Genomic DNA, 8,283 nt, shown 5'->3' on the forward strand with positions numbered 1-8,283 from the left:
GCAAGATGCTGCTCATTTAGGTTTTGGGTACCTTTGAGAGATTTTAGGAAAGTCCTCAGTATGAGCCAAGACAGACTATTTGTATGGAAAGTCCATTGGAAGTAGCTTGGGCTGGGCCTGCATGTTGGGAGGGGTGGAGTCTCAGGGAAGCACCAGGGCTAAGCAACCAGTGTAAGGAATGTTGATGGAGACTCAGAGATGGTGCCTGCCTGCGTCTGCAAGCCAGGCAGGGAAGGGCTCAACAAAGGAACAAAGCTCTCTGCCAGCACTTCTATTTGGGAGAGAGCTGCCCCTCTACCCCTTGTCCTGGAGCCAGACAACTCAGTATCTCTCCATATGTCCCTGACACCTTCAAGCTGCCGCCCCAGAACTGGAGCTCAGAGTGAGTGAGTCCATCACCAAGTAAGTCCACACGTGGGGCCCTTAAAGGAAAGTCTTCCACTTCCTCAGCCCTCTGTCTCGCTTAACCACAATCTCTGCCGGTTTTCACAGCCAGAAGTTGTGGGGATTTCTCCTTCTGGCACTGGAACCCTGGGCTGGGAAGCCTGGTATGGGGCTAGGACCCCTTGCTCTTTCGAGGCGACTTCTGAAACTGAGACATATCTCCCAATTCTCAACTGCCACACGCAGGTGTGGGACAAGCCCATTTCATGTCTCCATCCCTCCTACCAGTCTCAACTGTGTGTCCCCAGTTGTAGGACTTCTGTTCAGCAAGACTTCAGGCGACTCCTAATGATGGCTATTCTGTAGTTTCATTGTAATTTTGATGTTATTGTGAGAGGAGGCAAGCACAGCTTTTGCCTACTCTGCCATCTTGACTCTTGTTTTCTTTCATTAATTTATTTCTTTCCTTCTACTTTCTTTGGGTTCATAGCATTTTTGTTTTCTAACTTCTTAAGTTTGATACCTATCTCATTAATTTTCAGTTTCCCTCTTCTAATATAAGCACATAAGTCTATAAAGTCTATAAATTTCCCTTAGAGAGAAGTTTTACTTTTAACTCACCAATTTCGATAGGCATTTGTATTAGTTAGCTGGAGCTGTGCCCCTTTTGAGCAGGAGTCTTTAAGAGTCACAGCTTTATTCCTTCTGTCATGTTAGCATAGCACAGATAACTACTTCTTCAGCCTGGACCTTAGATTGGAGCAGAATTATAGTCAGTTTAGAGTTAACCTAAAGGAAATAGGTTTTTGTTGTGGCAAACCACAGAAATTAGGTTGAAATTCTTGCTACCACATTCAGAAGTGGCACATATCACCCCACTTATATTTCATGGCCCAACCAAGTCACATGGCAAGCATGTCAGTGCTTGGAAAATATAAATCTTCTCACAGGTTGGGCACTGTAAGATCATGAAAATATGCTGGAATATATAATTATTTCACAAGGTAGAGCAGAAACTATTTAGAACAATAATACAATAATTTTTATATAGTATTATCATTTAGTTTTAAGTATTCTCTAATTTCCATTATTATTTTTTCTTTGGATCCACAAATTATTTAGAAGTGGTTCTCTTAATTTCTAAAAATTATTTTTCAGTTATTGATTTCTAACTTAATGACAAGTGGCGAGAGAGTGAGATCTATATGATTCCAACCCTTGAAAATTATTTGAGATTTGCTTTATGTTCTACTTACAGTTTGAGTAAATGATCTAAGTGTACTTGAAAAGAATGTGTATTTATCAATTATTGAGTAAAATGTTCTCTATAGTTCCATTAGTTTAAGGCAATTGATTGTGAAGTTCAAACTTCTTTACTGATATTTTTTGTCTGCTTGATCTTGAGAAGATGACATCGAAAGTGCTTATACATAGAGAGCAGTCTACTGGCATGCAGTGTGTATGGGTACACTGCAGAATAATTTACAGAGGGAAGAATGAACTTATTAGTTGCTGTATGGTTAAGGTGGAAGTCAGTCAGGAGTTTCTATGGGAGTGTTATGTAAAAAATTCAATAAAGAGTATTGTTGGTATTACTCAAAATTCATTGCGGAACCTCATTACTATATAAACATGCATTTGTACGTAGTTATAATCAGAAGTGTTTTACTTTCTGTTTTTTCTATTAAAATGAGCACATCCTCTAACTTTTGAAGAGCAGATTCATTTTATGAATACTGTTGTAATTACTCCGAAACCTATATCTATTTAAGGAAAGCAATGTAGAGAAAGATTGCCTCAAGGCAACCTAGCGAATTAGAAACAGCTGAGAATAGTTTCCTTATCGACTGCCCCTACAGAAGCCTTTTAAGGAGTTAAAACTGAATTGGCAACAAGGAGCGCAGGCTTAAATTTAGAAACTCATCCACTTGACCTAGAGAGCTGATCTTCTTTTATCTCTTGCTTTAGGAATATTGTTGACTTTGTCTCCCTACAACTCTACTTCTTAGGAGATAAAAAAAATGCTCTACTATTACCTCCAATATGCTGACACTGATTCTACATGTTTGATTGTGGTACTTTGAATATTGCACATGTTCAGGTAATATCAACAGCCATTGGGCTTATGTAATGGTGAGATATACCAATTTCAGAACGGTCACAATGTGAAAAAATGTGTATTTTAGAACTGGTGATATATGCTAGACTAAACATAAATCCATGGACGAAGCAGCCAAGCTCCAGTGGGAGGACTCGGCCTCAGCAGATGACTGAAGAGTGTGCTTCAGTGTGCATCAGTCCAGCAGCACCAGCCCAAATGTTATGAGATGCAGAAGAGTCAAAGTCATGTCTAGGAGCGCAGACAATGACCGCCTGAAGCCAAATGCGGATGGAGAAGGGAAAGGCAGAGTAGAAAGATATGAAAATAGCTCCCTGCTTTCTCCCCCACCAGTAAAGATGAATCTGTAAATTGAGAAGCAGGTGCTGCAGTAATTATGATTATATTCAGTCTTCTGGCTTTCAATACCATTTAAATGCTAATGACACTCAATTTTATATCTCTAGTCTTAACCTCTCCCTGAACTCCACACTTGCTTATCCAATTGCATATTCAGCATCTCCACCTGGATGTCAAATAGGCATCTCAAATTTTAACATGTACAAAACTGAACTCTTGATTCAACCCTGCTCCCTGCCAAACTTATGCCTCCTGCTGGTTTGTCATCTCAGTAAATGGCACCACAATTACACGGTTGTACAGTTCAATTTGGTATCCTTGACTCTTTTTTCTATCTTGCACACTATATTCACTCTATCGACAAATCCTGAATTATCTTGAAAATATACTCTGAATCTAACTATTAGCACCTCTTCCATCCTCATCCCCTATAGCCCATGCCACCATTATCTCTCACCTGTAGTATTAAACCTGTCTTATAACAATTTTCCCAGCTTCCAGTGTTTTTCTTCGATAGTCTCCTTCCTGTGTGACTGTGAGCCTTTTAAAGTAAATCATATTTGTCACTCTCCTGCTTAAAACCTTCCTGTGGCTTTCCATCCCACTTAGAACAAAATCTGAAGTCCTTGCGCTGGACAGTATGGCCCTGATAATCTGGTCCTTGGTTTCTTCTCTGTCCTCATTTCCTTTCATTTGTACCCTGCCTAATGTGCTTGGGCTACACAGGCTTTCTGGCTATTTCTCATATGCCTCAGTTTTGTTCCCATGTCTGGCAATTAATTCCCCCAGAAATACTTCAGCCTGGAATGGTCTTCCTTAGTGGCCTTTCCTAGTCACCTGATCACCTAGTCACATTCAACATAGCTCTCTACTCCATCACTCTCTATCCCTCTGCAGTACTTTAATTTCTTCTTGGTTCCTATCATTACCCAATGTTATGCTCCTGTATTAGTCTGCTAGGACTGCCATAACAAAACACCAGATGGGATAGCTTAAATAACAAATTTATTTTCTCACAATTCTGGAGGCAGGAAGTCCAAGATCCAGCCAGATGCATTGTTGGTTTATTGTGAGGCCTCTTTCTCTGGCTTGTAGAGGCCGCCTTTTCATTGTGTCCTCACATGGCCTCTTTTCTATGCATGCATGGGAGAGGGAGAGCAGGAGGGAGAGAAGGAGAGAAAAGACTGTCTATTTTGTCCAGTACCATGTCCTTAGTACCTATCAGTCCTTGGCCTGAGGCGCTTTCAGTGCATGACTGTTGAATAAATAAGTCAAATATTAAATGATCGAATGGATGAAGCCTGAAAGTGATGTCAACCCTATTTCTATAATGGCTGGCTTACAAGTTTCCCATGTTTGTTATTTTATATCCCTTTCTATATTCCCAGGATGAGAATCAGCAGGACTCTAATGAAAGGGACATGGGTCTTGATTTAGGAGGACTATAAGGCCAGTGTCTGACTGCTGAGAGGACCAGCCCTCAGGGCATCTTTTCTCAAGGGACCACCCTGGCTGCCCAGGAGCTGCCAGACAACCTGCATTCATTCTCATTGGAATTCCTTGGCTCATTATGTAGCCTGAGGACACTGAAGATGAAAGCAAAGTCTTTAGCAACCACAAAGGAGTTAAAGGAGAAAAGGGGTAACTGGTTTTTGGAGAAGGGAGGATGCCTGTTACTTTAAAGTATATGAAAATTTGAATAAAGGTGAAGATTTGGTGAAATTTTGCTTTCCAAAAGAGATAGTTAACAGGCAACCTCTTTAGGTTCAATAATTTTTGAGATTAATTTTACCAAAGTAAAAATATTACTTCATTGCTTATGGGCAAATTAGTGAATTTTCCCTCCTCTACCTCAATAAACAGATAATCCTGCTTTTTTATAAATATAAATATACTTAGACACTGCCAAGATTAGTTCAGTTTGTTTCTCTAAGTTCCATTTTTGTGCAGGTTTGTTCCTCTGACACTTTCCTGAACCTTCAGCTGCCTATAGCATGCTGATGAGAGAGATCTTTCAATTGACTCCCAATGTGGGAATCTTGATTTTCATGCAAAGCCTGATGTTTTGCAAAATGTAGCTTGTTCAGGAAAGCTACATTTTGTAGCTTGCCAGATAGGCTTAAAAAGTGGAGCAGATCACAAAGAGTGCTTTATGCCTGTCTTCTAGGGCCATGCAGGATTGGTTTTATAACCGGTGTAAATTCTTCAGATTAGACACGTCACAACTGACATTAGCGAGGGCTAATAAAAGCTCTTTGCTCATTTGTTTGACTTTAGGAATGAAGTGTCAGAAATTATAAAACCGATATTATTATATTGCTCTGAAGAAAGCTATGACTGGGAACCATCTCCACAGAGGACCATAATGGTAGACACTTACTTTGAGGAGCCCAGAGTACCTCAGATCAAGAATGTCTTCAGTTCATAGAGCTGGAGGTTGAAAATATAATTCTTTTCTTTACTTTAGAGATTAGAGATTTTACTTCCATCACTGCCCACAGATGGGGGAAATAAAACAGGAGACACAGATACTGTATTCTCCTTAGGGAAGGGAAAACAACATATAGAACCATGAGAAAGCAGTATTGCCAGCAGCAAAAATAAATGACGTGGTGCACCAAACACAGAAAAATAAGGACTGGTAGGAAATCCAAGGGAATTGGAATAGTTGGGGAAGATTTTATAAGGTGTGGGTAAGAGAGGATGAGGGTACATGCATTTATTCAGCAAATACTTGTTGAGTGTCAATTTTATGCAAGTCTGAGGAAAAACAAGAATGATGAATGGATGAAAAAATGAAAAACAAGATATCAATGGCTGATGCACTTGCATTGTTTACCATCACAAAAGCATTATCAAAGAAGGGAGGGGTTTGGAGGGAGAGAATAGAGGATACCTATTACTTTAAAAGACTATGACAATTTGAATAAAAATGCAGATTTAGTGAAATTTATGGTGAAATCGATGGCATTTAACCAGGCCAGAATTCCCAAGGTGACAATTTAATCTTACTAGTAAATTTTCATTTGCCGGATTTGTGGGTTGTATTAGCTTTAGAAAAGTTAGTAGCATTCCATGATAAAAGTAATATATGGAAAAAAATGAGTGTTGTACTTTACCAGGACAAAATCAACTATTTCCCTCATTTTACAGGGCATTTTGCTGAGCCCTTTGGTATGTTCTCTCAGGTGGGCGATAATAGAGAGTGGTTCATGGGGCAGACGATCCTTCTGGGAACAGAAAGCACTATACTATATTATTTACAAACGTGGACTCTAGAATCTGAATTGATTTATATGCTGGCGCAGCCACCTGTAGTTCAGTTCAACTTTGAGCCTCATTTTCCTTATCTGTGAGTTAAAGATAGTAAACCTACCAAATAGGATTGTGATCATAGGGTATCTAAAATGCTTAGCATAGTGCCTGGTATTTAATTTAATAAATGTTCAATAAATGGCAGCTATCAAAAGCAGAGTCTGGGGGTAGCCTGTAATGCAAAATGCAAGGAATAATGAATCAAGATTGTTTACAACTGGCTTTTGTGGGTAAAACACTTTCTTGGAGGGGGTTGATGAAAGCTTTTCCAACAAACGATTTCTGTCATCATGGCTTAAGAATATTAATAACTGTAAGTATGGAAAACTAATCTAGGGGAAAAACAACCTCCAATTTCCTTGATTAATTAACATTATCTAACCTGTGGGATAATATTTAGAGGTGTGATAGAATTTTTAAATGAGTAAATTAGTTTTTATCACTATAAAGGACACTGTTAATTCACAAACTAGTATTTTATTGAGGAAAGAGAGGCTGTTAGGAACCAAAGTTCACTATTTTTAGCTATATTACTGAGTTTAGAGTATAGGAGATTTCACTTATTGGGGGTATTAAGCCCTAAGTTGCTTGACTTTCAAAGAAGTTTAATTTTTAGTATATTTACAAAATGAAAATTATGTTTGTGCCTCAGGAAAATATACAGGAAGCTACATTTTTTCTTAAATTCAAGGCAAAGCACAATTTAGTCTATTGAAGGGTACTGGAAATCAATTTAATAAATTTGAAATACATAATATAGTAATATGATTAGATGTGAGATGTTTAGCACTATTTTATAGTTTCACAAATGTTGATAGTTTTGTTGGCTACCATTTCCAGAAATTCTGCTTGATTTACTTGCTTCTGGAATGCATTGTTTCAAATATAAAAAATACTAAATTGCTTAAAAATTTTCAAATAGACGTGGACTCAAAACATTCTAAGCCCTGTTTCATTTGTTTGTAATTTTGCCTTCTTTCCATTTTATAAGTTTTGAGGCTGTCTGTTAGGCCTGCCATTATTTTCTCTAAGCATTAAGAGTAAAATTCCAGTAGTCTTCACAATGTAGTTTCTTCTGTCAGTGAGGAAAAAACACGCTCATTCTTCCTAATCTCTGTTATTTCTAATAGAGAAGCCTTAAAGGTACCAGGACCACAGTGATTGGGGCTATGGCTGGTGAAAGTAACCTGTTAACCTCTAACTTTAATTCTTTCTGGTTGTATATCTAATAATGTATGGTCTTGAGGCTAATATTTAGCGTGACAATCCATTTTCTGAAAGGTGATGAAGGCATTTAGTTTAGTGTTATCATGGTTGAAAGTGAAGAATAAAGAACGACGGTATCCCTATCAACTCCTCCACTCTTACTCTTAGGTTGTTTTGTGTTTTATTACACAAAACCCGATTTATGAATGATTGTGTGCACCAGTGAGTGTTAGTCCTATTAAATATCAGTGAAGCTTAATTCTTCTTTTGCAGATGAAAAATTGGTAGAATTTCTAATATTTTCTTTCCATAATCCACTGGATCCCCTTGCCTGCTTGTACAATCTACTCTGAGACTACTGGTATACAACATGAAGCATGCCCTTGGGTATATAGTACTCAGTGGTTTCTCTATCACTCCTGCCAGACAACTGAAAAGAAATGGAAAAATGGATTTTCTTTTAAGCCATGTCACCATAGCAACATATTTTGAAACCTTTTACCTTAACAGTTCATTATAACATGTAACATCCATATATATGAAGGACAGTTCTATTTCTATGTTCAAATGGAAATGTAAGCACTGGTAAATGAAATCACTCAACACCAGGAAGAGTTTATAATCAGATTCTAGGATAGCTGCTACTTTATTTTCATTTGAAACTGATTGCAAATCCCGTTTATTCAAAATTTAAATCTTGATCTTTATTTTCCTGTTTAGCTAAGGCCTTTTGTTAGATCTTCCGTGCACCTAGGTCAATAATTTGGCCTGATTACAAACTAGGAAGTTTAACCATTGTCAAAAATCAGGTCAGGCCTTTGTGTGCCAGACTGACGGAAAAGAATAGTTCGCTAGGGACTGTACACAAAGCTTGTCATTCAGTTTAGCTGAGATAATTTCTGGTCCTTTGTTGCCAAAGT

The sequence above is a fragment of the Pteropus alecto genome, unplaced genomic scaffold (assembly GCF_000325575.1).
Source record: "Pteropus alecto unplaced genomic scaffold, ASM32557v1 scaffold131, whole genome shotgun sequence".
Lineage (NCBI taxonomy): Eukaryota > Metazoa > Chordata > Mammalia > Chiroptera > Pteropodidae > Pteropus > Pteropus alecto.